Below are 16,587 nucleotides of genomic sequence, written 5' to 3' on the forward strand. Positions count from 1 at the left end.
TCTTCTTTATCCATTCATCTGTTGATGGACATTTAGGTTGCTCCATGTCTTAGCTATTGTGAATAGTGCTACTATGAACATTGAGGGTCATGTATCTTTTTTGAATTGACTTTCTCTGGATAAATGGCCGGGAGTGGGATTATTGGGCATATATCCAGCGTAGTATGAACAGTAGCAGAGGACCCTGGACAAGTAAAAGGACAAGAAAGATCCTCTGTAATGGCATAGAATGAAAGAGATATTTAAAAAATGAATCAGTTGCACTTTTGTGTGAGAAAAAATTCAAGGTTGTAGCATAGGATTGCAGTTTCCTAAGGAGGTTTTTATTTATTTATTTACTTTTCTTTGCATTTATTTTTTGCAGCATTTATTCCCAGGCCATAAGTTTTTGTTTATTCAGTTTCTTCTGGGATATCTTTTTCTTCTGTGCAAGCTCCTCTTCTGGTTTGGGAACAATCTGTTCTTTTTCAGCAAAGGATCATCTCAGTGTTGCAGGGAGAGCTCATGGAGGGGTTGATCTGACTGTGAACTCTGTCTGTTACTTCCTGCACCACATCTTGGGGGCTTTGTTCACCTGGATGTGCTCAATGAGCAGAGAATCCACATCTAAGCCCTTAAGTTCAGCATTACTCTCTGCGTTTTTTAGCATATGTAGCAAAATTTCAGCACTCTTTTTGGGTCACTGACCTTGCATCCAGCCCCGCTGCTTGGCCTGTGCACACCTCCCAACTCCACCATTGTAACAACAGAATGGACACATTGCTTCTTTAAAGTGACAGCCTTCAGATACTTGGTGGCTTTTTGGGTATGCATACCCTTTATGGCCTGGGCAGTTTCAGGAGTGTTCTTAAAGTGAACACAAAGATTTGAACCTCTTGATTTGCATGCCTTTGTGGGGTTTTCTGGATGGAGTGACTGGCGCACCATTTTTAGGAGTCACCTCCAACTGCTTACTGGAAAAGCCCTAAGGAAGTTTTTAATTTGGAATTGTCGCCCAATCTGTTGGACTCTTATAGAGAAAAGCATGGAGTGATGAGTAAGTGATGAGGGCTCTTAAAGGTCAGAAGCATCAATGCTGGGCAACCATTGGGATTTGAGGTATGTAATAAGCCATTTCTCTCACATCCCAGACAAAGGAGGGGCTAAGTTTCTGCTATAGTCTGTAAAAAGTGTGCCCCCACCCCCTACATCATCCATATCACTTCTACATATTATATGTTTATATGTAACATTTTTCTAAACTTATTCAGTATTTGTGAAATCATGCAATTGCCTGCTCCCCAGAGAAGGAGGGAGCTGTGAGGAGCTTCCAGGAAGACCCCTCTGCAAATTCCAGATATGTCTACTAGCCCACTGATGTCATGAAACGTGAGATGCTGGGGCTGCTGGCCTAACACAGGGGGTGTAATCAGAAAAAGCCGTTGCCTCCACCATCTGACCAAAAGTGCAGGAATTTGCTGAGACAAAGTGAGAAACTCTCAAACGGAATGTTGTGGGGTTATTCTTGGTTATTCTGAAAGAAGCTTTTCTCTAGACATATTTTGCCAAAGGGTGCATGACTTTAACAAGAAGACCGTGAGTGTGGCAGGAGTAGCCCCATGGGCGCAGTGTGGGAAGTGTTCCTACCAAAGGCAATATCGCATCTCCACAGGCGTGCATGCACCTGTCACCCTGCTGAGTCGGGGGGAGGCCGCCGCTGATTCTGAGTGCCCAGCATCAGTGGGGTGTGCACTCAGTCGGGGCACAGCTGCCTTAGGTGACAAGGGAAAACGGTTCAGTAAGGTTTTCCTGTCCACGGCTCCATACACAAGGACAGACACACTCAGACTTGGCCCCAGCACACTTATCTTTATTACATTAATAAAAACAGTTCCAAAGTTTAAGAGTTCGACAGAACTCATTCTATAGAAGATGGCAACAATATAAAATACACGGTGTTCCTGGAGTGAATTTAAAGGACTGCAACCAGGTAAGGAGGAATAAGCATCTCTGAGGATGAGAGGCAGTTTTAAGATATTTATGATGAAAGTGAAGGTGTGCCTTGGTAAAGTAAACACAGTATTCAAGAAGGGGTGTATCACTTGCAGTGGGTATTATCCCAGGATGTGCAAGGGAGTGAGTCGTTTGTGGGAATGTAAAGTATGTTTGCTTTATTGGAGCAAAAACTGAGATTGAGGATTAAGAGGTTTAAGAAATTCAAAACTTGAGTAAAAACTCAGGGATGACCTCATTCTGCTCTTAATTCACCTGTTACAGATCATCCAAGCAGTTTATGTCATAGATAGCAAGCACTGCCCTTCCTCATTATTCAGTTCAGTTCAGTTCAGTTCAATCGCTCAGTCGTGTCTGACTCTTTGTGACCCCATGGACTGCAGCATGCCAGGCCCTCCCTGTCCATCAAAAACTCCCAGAGTTTACTCAGACTCATGTCCATTGAGTCGGTGATGCCATTCAACCATCTCATCCTCTCTCGTCCCCTTCTCCTCTTGCCCTCAATCTTTCCCAGGATCAGGGTCTTTTCTAATGAGTCAGTTCTTTGCATCAGGTGTCCAAGGTATTGGAGTTTCAGCTTCAGCATCAGTCCTCATTATTACTATAGGGCTGCTTTTTGTCTCCTTAATTAAATTATCAGCTTTTGGGGAGTAAAAAATACCTGCTGTCTCATCAAGCTCTGACCTGGGTACCTAACTGGAATCCGAAAATCATTCATGGGTTTCAGGGTTAGTCACAGCATCATGCACAGTTGGTCACTTTTTCCTTCTTTAGTTCACTCTGTTGGATCCAGTTGCAGTAATTCATTCTGTCAGGTCACTCCAGGATTGTGGCAGAACATAAAATGGAAATTAAGGGACTGACTTGAGAAATAGGGAGAAAATCATCAGTTGAATTTAGTGACAAACCGGATAGAGTATGACAGAAACTCAGGTGCCATTTTGGAAAATGCCAACAGCGTCGTTGAGGGCAGAATCACCTGAGCAGGTGCCTTTATGCAATCAGGCAGTGCCATAAAAGATCTCGTTATCACAGGAGGCTTTTCTCCCCTTCTCCTTCCTGGCGTGCAAATACTGTCAAGCTACATTAGCACCGAAAGGAGTTAGATTGCAGTGACCTTTACTAATCCACCACATTTATGTTTGTACTTTTCTCGCAATAAATGTAACATTACAATTATTAATGTCAGCATTTTCTTTGGAAACAGTGGTGAACTCATTAAGCACACTGCCAGGTGTTGCCCACCCCAGGTGTGAACCTCGTGGTTAGTGAGATGTAAATAACTCTTTATGGAAAATTTGCAGTCTACCGAATTAGTAACCACACACTAGTTTCCTGTGATTAGCTTCGTTACACCACTAGCTGCTTTGGTGCAGGTTGAATGTAAGAGTAACAGATGCCCCTCCCTTTAGGATATAAATCAGATTAGTATCTACCTCGTTGCCCTCTGTTTTCCAGAGAGAGCTGTCAGCCTTTGCACAAAAATGGGGAGAGATCCACAGTGAAGCGAATGTCAGGACACTTGGTATAATTTCACCCTGTTTCTCTGAGATGCGAGCCCTGTGAGCAGTGATGACGTTTGCCCAACCACTAAGATATTTGTTGTTGCCTCAGCATCTCCTGTATCACTTGCTGTTTAAAGGAATGGCATCTGGTGCGGGGTGGGGAGAGGCGAACAGTACTTTCGGATCCTTGTATGACAGCTGCTGGGCGGCTAGCAGCTGTTTCGAGGTTCCTTTCCTGGTTCAGATGCTGTTTTCCATCTCTCTTTCTGTAATCTCTGAAACAAATGTCAACATGATTAGGATAGGGAAAAAAAGATGCATGTTGAGTTCTCCAAGTCCAGATGAGCCAGTCTGTTAGGCTACTGTGACTGCTGCTTGTCACTGCCTGATGTCATCTTTAAAGAGGCCAGATCCTTGAACAGGTTGTGAATTCCCACGCGTGACATGATAGCGCTAACGACGGTACCCTGCCCCCTGCCGCCAGCGACAGTTGGCAGCCATACTAAGTATGTGGGTCCATGAAATAGATTCGATTAATGTAATTTACACTGGATAACTTGTAAAGCAGTCGTGTTTCACTGTTTCTGTAGCCTGAGTTTTTTTGCAGCATTGAAACTGCTTATTTTTACTTACTTGATGCTGCTGTGGGTACAGGTAGGAAGTAATTATTTTGATGAAATGTTGTTACGTTGCGCAAGTGGGCCACCCAGCTATAGGGTCTTGGGCAAGTGACTTAACCTCCCAGGGAAAGCAGGGGTAATAATTTCAGCCTCATAATGCTGCGGTGAGTAATGCATGAGGTACCATGTAATTATCTATCAATTAATACTGAATATAGCCTGTGTTCATAACTGCTGGTGTCTCACTGTTTTAGTGAAGCAGTAATCAATGCAGTACCGTGCACGTTCGCGTTCTTCGGTAAACACACATTGACTGAAGATGAATTATATGTTGTTGCAGTTTCTTCATTGGCATCAATCATCCCCATGCCTTCCATACCCAATGTTCTTGCCGCCAGCAGCACTGTTCATGGCAAGTGTTCACTGTCAGGGGGAGCCCTTCGCAGGGCCCACACTAGTAGCCTGCGGCCATCGCCTCTGCACTTCACCCACAATTTCCAGGTAGATTGGTTGAGGACAGTCATTTTTTTATACAGTTTAGTTTCCTCCTCTGTGTAATATGATAATATTAATAATCACCACAAAAGGCCCCTTTGGCTTAGCATTGCACTGTTGATACAGTGTGAGTACAAGAAGAGATGAAGGGGCAGTTGGATTGGAATCAACCCCTTGATGGCAAGGACTGTTGTCTTTACCGCTTGTTACCTGTATCCATGAAGGCCAGTGTATCTAGCAGGCTTTCAACAGAGTCATTGACTGAATGGTGAGATGAAAGAGCCAGAAATTTTTTAAGCATAATTGGTGGGATAAATTTAACTAGGAGCTCTCATGGGATAGATCATTTATAATGTTCTTCCCTGCATACATGATGTGTACAGGGCAGATGTTAAATGATTTTGACATCAGCTCAGAAGAAAGTAAAGATAGCAGGTTCAAGTTCATCTTGGTAGAATTCATTGCAGTTTTCTTAATCAGGTCCTAGAAAGTATAATTTTATTATTATTTGTTTAATTCACTAAATAGCTCTGTATTTGCTATGAGCCATGGTTAGGTCATTTATTCCTCATAGTAACCCCATGAGGAAGGTATTATAACTATCCCCACTGTATACCAGTAGAAATAAATGCATAGAAAGTTTAAGAACCTTGACCTCATTCATACATTTGGTTGGCCATGGCAGTCAAGCTCTCTGTTATTGCAACATCCTTCTGAGACAACACACTGCCTGTCTACTTGGTGGATTATTTTATATGGTGGACATGTGAGGGAGAGGCTAAGTAGAGTGAGGAATAAAAATAATAATTTCTAAAGCCATTGTCAAAGGAGACGGGGCAATAGTGCAGTTGAGAGAAACCAAGAATTGGGGATTTACTGTAGTGAGTGAACTCTGGACACAAAATAATTGTGCTATAATCTAGCCCCTGTCTACTTTTGCACTCCTGTCATGTAACCTCCTCCATACACACAGTGATTTATTCAGAGCTGGCAGTGTCTTCTATTATTAATCTTCTTCTTCAGCCTCTGCCCCATCTGCATGTTCACATGCTTTTACCCAAAACTGAGCTCAAACATCACCTTCTCTGGGAAGGAACCCCCTATTTGGGTAACTTTTTTCCCATGTTTCTCTTGCATGTTTTTGAACACTTGATTATAAGTGCACTGTGTTGCCTAAAGAGCATTTGCTTCTGAAAGTGTCATATTGATGAAAAAATAATTAACCTTGAAAAAAAGAAAAGGTGTTATGTCCTCTGTGGGGGTGAAGGTATTCTTCCTCCTGACTTAGATTTTGAGGCTTTCTAAAATAATTAAGGTTGGGAGTACCTTATAGTTAATTCAGTCTTTCTCTATTCTGTGTTCTATCTAGTTATATTCAAAAGGAAATCTAGATTCTGAGGGGAAAAAGATGTATCAAATATATAGAATGAGTAAGGGACAGGGTTAGCTCCCAGTTGGAGACACTTTAATGAAATGTTCTTATCAATAAAAAGCTGACACTTACCACTTAATGTGTCAAAGCAGAAGCTGTGCACTTTGCCTGGAAAATTATATTCAAAAACAATATTAACAGTTGCTAAAACTGCCTGAACAGCTAACTTGTCCAAAACTGTGTATCTGCTAAAGTATATATGAAACCCAGCCTAAGCCCAGAACTCAAGCTCTTTATCATCTTCACACTGGACCTCTCAGCTCTGTGTCTGCTTTTAAATGGGGAAAAAAGGGGGAAATACTTAGTATGAAATTCTGGTCAGCATCACAACCCAAAAGAGGACATGATGAAGGTCATAAGTTGGCCTTTTCTTGGGGTCAAAGGGGGCAGAGTGTAACTGTTGCTTTTGGAAGGGAAACCTACAAAGGGGAGGGCAGGATAAAGGTCTACCCAGGGAGGGGCCGTGTGAGCAGAATGGGGCAGAAAGGCAGGCCCTGCAACCGGCCGAGCAAAGCTCTGCCAATACTGCTTGAGACGAACTCTGTTTTCCCTTACACACCCAGAAAAGGCCAATTGAGTGGTTTGTGGGAGTCTGCGCATCCTTATTTTTAGCATTTTATATCCATGCCATTAAGAGGGAAGCTAACGTCTTGTATTGTTTGCCACACATATTCAGGTTGTATTATCTGTGCTTTAAACATCACACAAAAGCCCTTGTGTAACTAACAGCTGCCTTTCCCCAGCCAAATAAGGGTCACAAGAGGCGACATGCCTAGAAGAGTTACGCAGTATCTCAGGCCTTTGCTCTTCTAATCCCTGGGTGAAAAAGCCATTAATACGTTTCTTCAGAAGCGTTTTCTGTTGTTCTCAGATGAAAGGTAGCCTCTCACTGTAGGCATATTGTACTCAGTAATCGCGAAAGTAAGCGATGGAGGTAAGAAGTCAGTTAGGATCGCAGGGCGGCTTACCCCAGCAAGAGAACCAGTTAACCTGTGAGATGGAGCTGTATGCATTTCATCAAGAGAGTGTAGAGGTTTCTTTTCACGTGAATATATAGTAAAATAGAGGAACTTCTGTTTTAAAGAACAGTTAACCGAAGTTCCCTACTTCCCCTACCATTCAAGGCAGAGACATATCCTGAATACATTCTCCAGAGTGACATTTGCGTGTTTGAGGTTTATTTCCTTCACCACAAACTTGTGTCTAAGTGACAGTGGCAGGTTTCCATAAATCAATTAGCTCAAGTGCCATTTTTCCTTAAACTCTGAGAAATGTCCTTATAAATCTTTCCCTTCCCTATCAAGCAGGAAGGAATGGGGCAGTGAGAAAAGGAATTCTGCTAGTTCCAGCAGCAGGCTCAGCAAGTGCCCACTGGTAGTAGATTTTTTGTAAACATCTTCATGATGCCACCTATTGCTCCTCCTGTGCTTCCCTGTTTGAGAAATCGGCAATTATTAGCCAAGCAGACCGAGTCCCAGGACTCTGAATGCACAGGGCCTGTGACTTTGCAGCCTCAAGCCCATATTGTGCTGTCCTCTGGAGAAGGGGGCTGCAGAGAATTAGATGGTTAGATGGCACCGTTGGCTCAGGGGACATGGGTTAGAGCAAACTCGGAGAGAGGGAGGGACGGGGAAGCCTGGAGTGTTGCAGTCCACGGGGTCACAGAGCCGGACACAGCCGAGCAACGGAGCAACAGGACTTCAAGTCTCCGGCTACTTGGCATCAGTATTTACACTTGACATTGCGTGACAAGTGAACATGAGGCCTCGAATGGTTCCCATTATGCCCACTTTGCCTTTGAGACTGTTCTCCACTTGCCTCTCACAGGGTCACCCAGGTGACATCAGATTGTGAGTATTTGGGGGTAAAAGGCGATGGGGGCCAGACTGGATAAAGAGTGATTTGGGTTCAGTGGAAAAGTAGTATTTTTTGAGATGGGAGGCATATTTATACTCTAATTATAGGCTGGGAAAACAGAAAAAAATTATTTAAAGAGGAGATGCATTTTATTTATTATTAAAGAAAAGGCTTTGTTGTATTTTTACTTATAATACTTGTTTTCTTGATGATGCTAGACTAATTATATAACTTATTTTTTAATAATAAAGGTCAGTATATATCAAAGAGAGCCATTTGATTAGATGTCTTTTATTTATAAGACAATCCTATTAAAATGCCAATTTATATAATCTTTCAATATTTATGCGGAATAATAATTATTCTACCATCTATATAATTAATATTGCAAATTATCTTATTTGAAATAAAATAGAGCATTAAAAAGGAACAAGTGCATAATGTTTCATATCTTAGCAAGTTATTATTTTAGCATTTTTAAGACAAATTGTATTAAGCCTTCCAAGAGTGTTCTTCTCCTATCTAAGTAAGATAATCTATAAAAGTAAGATGTTTGCTCGGAATGCTGTCTTTGTTCCTTCGGTCCCTAGGATATTCTTTAGGGCATAATTGCTGCAATGGGTATTTTTTTCATTAATAGTATATGATGTATTCTAAAGCATAGAGATGGAATTCGTTTTAAATATGCAGAAAGATAGACTAGTATGTGTGTTGGCTTCCAATTTGTTCTTTTCCAGCACAGCAGGATGCTAATAATAGGGCAGGAAAAGGCTACAATGACTTCTCAAGGTAGTTGCCAACTCTTGTTTTCTACTTAACTATAATCTGAGGTGGCAGCACAATTCAAACACAAAGGAATAATTCTGAAACAAAAATAATGTGTCCATTCCAAATACTTATATATTTGAAATTGGTGATTTTTATGACCTATTCTGTCTTTTGGCAAACATTTACTACACTTAAGCTAATTTTCCTGTAGTAGGTCTTTAGTATGATCACAGATTATGAAGGGCCATGTGAAAATTCTTAGTTGTCCTCAAGGTAGTTGTGCATGAAAGTCATGGCAAAAGAGTGGGCCAGACTGGGTCCCCACTGTTGTTTCTTCCAATTATTATTTTGAGATGAGTCCATTGTATGACCTTAGACATAACAGGAAACTTCCTTAGTTGAATTCATTCATTTATCACAGCCAGCAACTGCTCTGAGGACATAGTGGCCTCACAGATCTTATATTCTGGTGAGGGAACTGTCAAATAAATAAGCATATGAATATTTAAATAACATCATTACAAGTTGCCGCTGCTGCCCTGAAGGAAATAAACTCACTGCTCTGAGAGAGGAAAAAAATAAGGATAGATCTAATTTAGATGGTGTGTTTCAGGAAAGTGTCAACTAGAAACATGTAGGAGCAGGAATAGTGAGAACAAAACTGTGACATGTGATAATTCTCGATCAGCTTACCTCTCGAGTTTGTTGTAAGATTGATGGGAGGTCATTGTTGTGGAAGGACATTAAAAAATTGAAAATGAAATATAAATCTACAATTTTGTAAATTTTATGAAGTGTTAGAAAGATGCCCTTCCTTCCCTGATACTCAGAGGGCCATATGTCTATGACCAACCTTAGTTCTCTGGAGAAGGAAATGGCAACTCATTCCAATATTCTTGCCTGGAAAATCCCATGGACAGAGGAGCCTAGCGGGCCTCAGTCCATGGGGTCGCAAAAGATTGAACGTGACTTATCGACTAAACAACAATTAACAGACCTTAGTCCACTGCTAGGATAAGAAAGGAAATTAGACAGGATTTAAGAAGTGACTGCAAATCTAAGAATTTTGTTTGATAAATCAATTTGGCATACAATACCACCTTAAAGCCCAGTTCTGTTATTCTAGCTGATAGAGTCATTTGGTTGAATGTTGCTTCTTAATATACTAAAATCCATTATAATATAAACACAACATTTTTCATATTCCTGAATTTTATCATAGAGTTATTTAAAGTTTTTAAAGATTTAATAAACACAGATATAGAAAGCCAAGCAGAAGCACAAAAACATTTTTCTCTAACAGCAGGACCTATTTAATTTAATCTTAGAATACATGATTTATCTTTAAAGAGAGATACTGTTAGGGGAAAAAAAAAAAAGAAAAACATTGTTCGTGGCCATATGTTATTGTAAAACAGCATATTTGAATATTTTAAAGACACTAAATTTGGTCCAAATTGAAGTAGGCTTTTTTCTTTTGTTGACAGTATGAAGCATATGCTAGGAATATGAGCCATAATTAAGCAGTAAGTCACAACAGGGCGTGTGTGCTGTGCTGGAACGGTCCATGCACTGGGTGTGTGAAGTATGTGGCCAAAAAGAGAGACGCCCACAGCCACCATGGTGGTGGCCGTCATCCAGCCCAACATACGAGCATATGCCTTTCAGCACGCTTTTGCTGTGTGAACATGCTCTTGTTATGAATCATGTTACTTCATCCTCTAAGAACATTTTCAATCATTATACTTTGGGCGAAAACCAGAAAAATGCAAATTCCACAATGAGACCTCTTCTTTTCCTTGATATGGAAAGGGTTTTCTTGACAGCATTTCCTGTGTGTTTCGGCTTTGCTTCAGTTGTGAATATGGCTTTCATACTAGTTGGAGAAGTAGACAACCAGAGAGACAGAGGTGGTCTGAACTAGCAGGGAAGTGCTAAGAGCTAAATCTTGAACACTTGCATGCAGTTGAAATCTGAAGTCATTTGTTTTGCCTCTCTGATTTCAAGAAATAGGTTTGACCCTCTGAAGTTCTTAAATAAGAGAAGCATAAATCTTATTCCAAGGACCCTTTGAGCTTTAAAAAATAAAAAGTGTTTTTTTTTTGTTTTTTGTTTTTTTTTTTAAGTAACAGAACAGAGAGAGTTTCAAATTCACCAAGTTCTGGTTGCATTTAGGATTGTGTTTTGAGAAATTGACAAAATATATGTCACTTTTTACTCTAATTAACTATGTGGTGTTGCTTTTAAGAGTTGGAAAGTGTCATAGGCAAATTATTTGTCTTTCAACCATCTTCTTTAAAAATGCACTGTGACAAGCAAGGCTTTGAAAAGGAGAGGGAAGACTTTTTGAGATGAGAAGCTAAGGAACGCCCTGCAGACATCAGGAAACCTGTTACTCTCACGGAGCAGATGTGTCTAATACACAAGCTCCAACCCAGAATGAAGTCACATAGAATAGAGTATATACTCTCTGTCATAAAATTAGGTCTAGACTAGATGGCTGTTTTTTAATGATACATTGTTGTTTAACTGGGAATAACCAAAATTAAATGAGACAGTATTTGTAACCATGTACAGTAATTACAATGCCAATACCCATTGAAATTGGATGAATAATAACTCTGATATGACTTAATCTGAGAAAATTAAAAGAGTTAAAGTTTGAGGTAAAACTTGTTGAATTTGGGGGATCTGTTCTAAAAAGAGAAAGAGAAAAACAGGAAAAGATCCCGCTGTAACTGAAAGTTGTATTTCAGTATATTGCATTTTCTAGAATATTTTCACAATTTTTATAATAAAGCCCTTATAATATTTTCATAGTTAAAATCTTAGGTTTTAAGATTCAAATTATATCTTGCCTGCAATGTATGAAATTTACTCAGATAGAAGTAAAGAGTAATTCCTTTTCTCAAGAAGCTCAAAATGTAGGGAGACAGATAAGAAGATTCAAAGGGGGTTGTGATACAACAAGGAGGTAGGTCAAGTGCCAAAAGAAACAGATGGGGATTCAAAGGAGGGAACTATTTGTTTTGGAGATGTGAGGAGTGGTCTTCTGGAGGGAGTTTGAGGTAGCAATTCTGGTGTGGATGGGCCATGAGTAAGCAGAGGAGCGGTAACTGGGGCCGCATGATTAGATGACTTTAGGTGGAGTGACTAAGTCACTGCAGTCATGTCTGACTCTTTGTGACAATATGGACTATGTCCCGCCAGGCACCTCTGTCCGTGGAATTCTCCAGGCAAGAATAACAGAGTGGTTTGCCATGCCCTCTTTCAATGTGTATCTTTCCAACCCAGGGATCAAACCCGAGTCTCCTGTGTCTCCTGTATTGCCGGTGGATTCTTATCCCACTAAACCACCAGGGAAGCTCGGAGCAACTACACAGTAGATAGTAAGGAGGCCCAGCTTGCCCTAGAAATCAGTGGCTCGAAATGTAGAATGTTACAGAAGAATGGTTTTTGTGATCTTTGCTTCTGGTCACCTTCTTTTCAGAGGAAAACTCCAGTGACCCCAGAGTTACTGGTAGCTGAAAGATACACAGATAGAATAAGCCCAGAGCTTAATGCCAATGTGCTGACTTCATTATCCACTGATATTTTTGTGTTGTGAACTAATTTGAAAGGCATAACAAAGAAGTATTTTATCTTAGCAGCACTACAAACCTGTGAAGGATTGTGCATGAGGCGGGTTGAGACAAGCCTTCAAGTAAGATCCCTCAAATATGTATAGGAAGGGTTGAACCCTTTTGTCAGATTGTGTCAATCAGTTTAAAAAGCAATAAAATATATCCATGAAGATAGATGTATAATGGATTACTAAGGAGACATTGAGTACTTGGGGATTACATTTTTTATGTAGATCATGAAATCATGGAAGATAGTCTCTATGTCTGAAGAATCAAGGAAACAGTCCACCAGAGAATCTTAATTTCCTCAGACTTGGAGCAAATCTCCCCACATTTATGTACTTCTGTCTTCTTTCACAAATGTTTTTGTCTTGGGAAAAATAATATATGCATCAAAAGAGATAAATGATCACACAGAAATGGGGAAATAGAAAAATAGGTAGATTGTTTGTTCTTAGATATCTTATTATTTTCATTTCCATTCACTAAAAAATGAAAATTTGTTGCTAGTACAGGGAATAAAATAGTTAACAATCATGAAGTATTAGTCACTCAGTCATGTCCAATTCTGTGACCCCATGGACTGTAGCTCTCTAGACTCCTCTATTCCATGGAATTCTCCAGGCAAGAATACTAGAGTGGGTAGCCATTCCCTTCTCCAGGAGATCTTCCTGACCCAGGGATTGAACCTGGGTCTCCTGCATTCCAGGTGGATTCTTTACCATCTGAGCCACTTCATGAATACCGGTCAAACCAAAAGAAAACCCAGACTATAAGATTTTGAACTTAAAATCAGTATGCTACAACTGACTTGAGAGGAAAACAAAGACTCATGGACAGTGGTTCTTTAGAGAAATCCACCTTATCATGAAAGCAACCACATCATAGTTGTCTTAAATAACATGGCTCATTGATAATGATGCTACTAGAGAAAATGGTGTTTTGGGTGACAGCCTGAGTAGTCAGGCTAATGAACTTCTTTTGGGGGCCAAGGGTATGTTAGTTACCTGTCTCTTTGCTCCCCATGGATGGACAGCTTCAGCCTGGGGAAAAGCATGTGTGTATGCCTAGAAACACGACTCCCTTCCCCTTCTTTTCAGCCTTGTGGTTGGACCTGCTAGGTATTTCTGCTTAAATACAACACAAGAGGAGGTCTGTATCTTTTACGGGCAGAAAGCCCATTCATATAAGCAAATAATTAAGGATACAAACTGAGGTGAAAATAATTTGAGGTGAATAAGCTGAAAAAAAGAAAGCTTCAGGTTTTGTGAAATAGTTCCTTTCAGTGGGGCAGGTAAGTAGGTCTATCGTCACTGAAATGTTCCTGTCCCACATTTGCTTTTATTTTACTACTGCAGACCAGGAGACAAAATATCCCCTGGAAAATAAGGGAAAATTGTTCGTTCTTTATTCACCATAATTGAACCTGAAAATTTCAAGTAATGCCGCTCAGATGGAAAGTGGCACGGAAGGCACAATGAGGGTCTAGTTCAAGTAGCAAATGTGAAGCATTTGTTAAGCAAAATGTACCTTTCAAACACAGCTGAAAACATCAACAGGAAGATAGGAATGGTTCATCACATTTCTTTATCTTTTAAATTTTTTCATATTTGTCTAAGGTTAGCACAGGCATTAGAGATCTATTACTTAGATTCATAAACATGAATTTATTTGAAGATTAAAACAATTCATTTTGTAACTATCAAGATTTATGGACATTCTTGTGACTGCAAAGATTTATGGACAAGTCTATGGAATTAAAAATTGACCTCAAGTTGTTCAAGTGACAAATGGAGGAAAGTTTGGAGGGAACTTGGCTTAGACAGTGAGAGGGTGTTCCGGTAGTTTGGTGATGATGTCAATAGCTGTGTCTATTCGTAGTTACTAGGCTCCTGGGCTTCTGCTGATGCTTCACATGTACAACTGGGCATAGCCTAAAGTTAAGCTATACTTTTTTCTTTTTAGCTGAGTCTGGCAATCCCACTCATATGAAAAATAAGAAAATTGAAATTAAAGAACTCTTCCTAAATCACGAGTTGTTAAGAAATAAGCTGGACCTGGAACCAAGATCTTTTTTGCTTCAGAGCCTATATTTTAACTTCTGTGCTATAATTTAGCATGCTCTAATGAAACAACCCACAAGTTCAATAAGCAGAAAGATGATGACACAAACAATGGGTGGAATTTATCTCATTGACAAGAATTCTCAGATACTGTGAGAATGAAGAAAAGTGTCTTTCACTTTTCTTTGAATTTATATTTGACATATTTATTGTGTCTTTATAGGAGAAGTTTCTCTTCAACTTGATTTTAATAGGCACTGAAGGAACACAGCTGTTTAACTTTGGCACAAACAGCAATGTATGTAAAGTTTCTAAAGAGAATGAAAAGAAACTCTTTTGAGAGATATGGAGAAACAGAAGTAGATTTCTATTAGGTTGGTGCGAAAGTAATTGCAGTTTTTGCATTGTTGCCATTTATCATTTGATACTAGAATACATTCTTAGATGTGGTTATATTATTCATCACTTTAAAACACAATTCCCACTTTACTTATTTTTTTTTGCTAGTGATTTATTACTAGTTTGTTTTATATGTATTTAGATTATGGAAATGATATTATACAAAAAGCAAATTTGAGTGATTTTCTTATTGAAGTTGAAAATGGGTCATAAAGCAGCAGTGATAACTCACAACATCCACAGTGCATTTGGCCCAGGAACTGCTAATGAAAGTACGGTGTAGTAGTGGTTTAAGAAGCTTTGCAAAGTTGATGAGCGTCTTGAAGGTGAGGAGCACACTGGCCGGTCATGGAAAGTTTACAACAACCAGTTGAAAGCCAGCATCGAAGCTGATCCTCTTCCAACTACGTGAGAAGTTGCCGAAGAACTCAGCACTGACCATTCTACAGTTGTTCAGCATTTGAAGAAACTGGTGAAGGTGAAAAGGCTCAGTACGTAGGTCTCGGGAGCTGACCACAAATCAAAAAAAATAAAAGATCATCGTTTGGAAGTGTTGTTTTCTCTTTTTCTGTGCAACAATGAACCATTTCTCAATTGGACTGTGACATGTGATGAAACATGGATTTTAAATGAAGCAACAGACAAAGGATTAATCTCAAAAATATACAAGCAACTCCTGCAGCTCAATTCCAGAAAAATAAATGACCCAATCAAAAAATGGGCCAAAGAACTAAACAGACATTTCTCCAAAGAAGACATACAGATGGCTAACAAACACATGAAAAGATGCTCAACATCACTCATTATTAGAGAAATGCAAATCAAAACCACAATGAGGTACCATTACACGCCAGTCAGGATGGCTGCTATCCAAAAGTCTACAAGCAATAAATGCTGGAGAGGGTGTGGAGAAAAGGGAACCCTCTTACACTGTTGGTGGGAATGCAAACTAGTACAGCCGCTATGGAAAACAGTGTGGAGATTTCTTAAAAAACTGGAAATAGAACTGCCATATGACCCAGCAATCCCACTTCTGGGCATACACACTGAGGAAACCAGATCTGAAAGAGACACGTGCACCCCAATGTTCATCACAGCACTGTTTATAATAGCCAGGACATGGAAGCAACCTAGATGCCCATCAGCAGATGAATGGATAAGGAAGCTGTGGTACATATACACCATGGAATATTACTCAGCCATTAAAAAGAATTCATTTGAACCAGTCCTAATGAGATGGATGAAGCTGGAGCCCATTATACAGAGTGAAGTAAGCCAGAAAGATAAAGAACATTACAGCATACTGACACATTATACATGTGTCATTTATTATACATGGAATTTAGAAAGGTGATAATGATAACCCTATATGCAGAACAGAAAAAGAGACACAGAAATACAGAACAGACTTTTGAACTTTGTGGGAGAATGTGAGGGTGGGATATTTCAAAAGAACAGCATGTATACTATCTATGGTGAAACAGATCACCAGCCCAGGTGGGATGCATGAGACAAGTGCTCGGGCCTGGTGCACTGGGAAGACCCAGAGGAATCGGGTGGAGAGGGAGGTGGGAGGGGGGATTGGGATGGGGAAGACGTGTAAATCCATGGCTGATTCATACCAATGTATGACAAAACCCACTGAAATGTTGTGAAGTAATTAGCCTCCAACTAATAAAAAAATTAAAAAAAAAAAAAAAAAAAGAAACATGGATTTTATGCCAAACCAGTGAGGACCAGCTCGGTGGATAAAGTGAGAAGAAGCCCCAAAGCACTCCCCAGAGCCACACTTGCACCAACAAAAGGTCATGATCACTTTTGGTGATCCGCTGC

General features: G+C 40.0%; 1 pseudogene; it reads right to left on the minus strand.

Moving 5' to 3' along the window:
* Positions 1–367: 367 nt before the first annotated feature.
* On the minus strand, positions 368–927 carry LOC133050469 (large ribosomal subunit protein uL22-like; annotated as a pseudogene).
* Between the last annotated feature and the right edge of the window lie 15,660 nt (positions 928–16,587).

This window comes from Dama dama, chromosome 32 (assembly GCF_033118175.1).
Source record: "Dama dama isolate Ldn47 chromosome 32, ASM3311817v1, whole genome shotgun sequence".
NCBI lineage: Eukaryota > Metazoa > Chordata > Mammalia > Artiodactyla > Cervidae > Dama > Dama dama.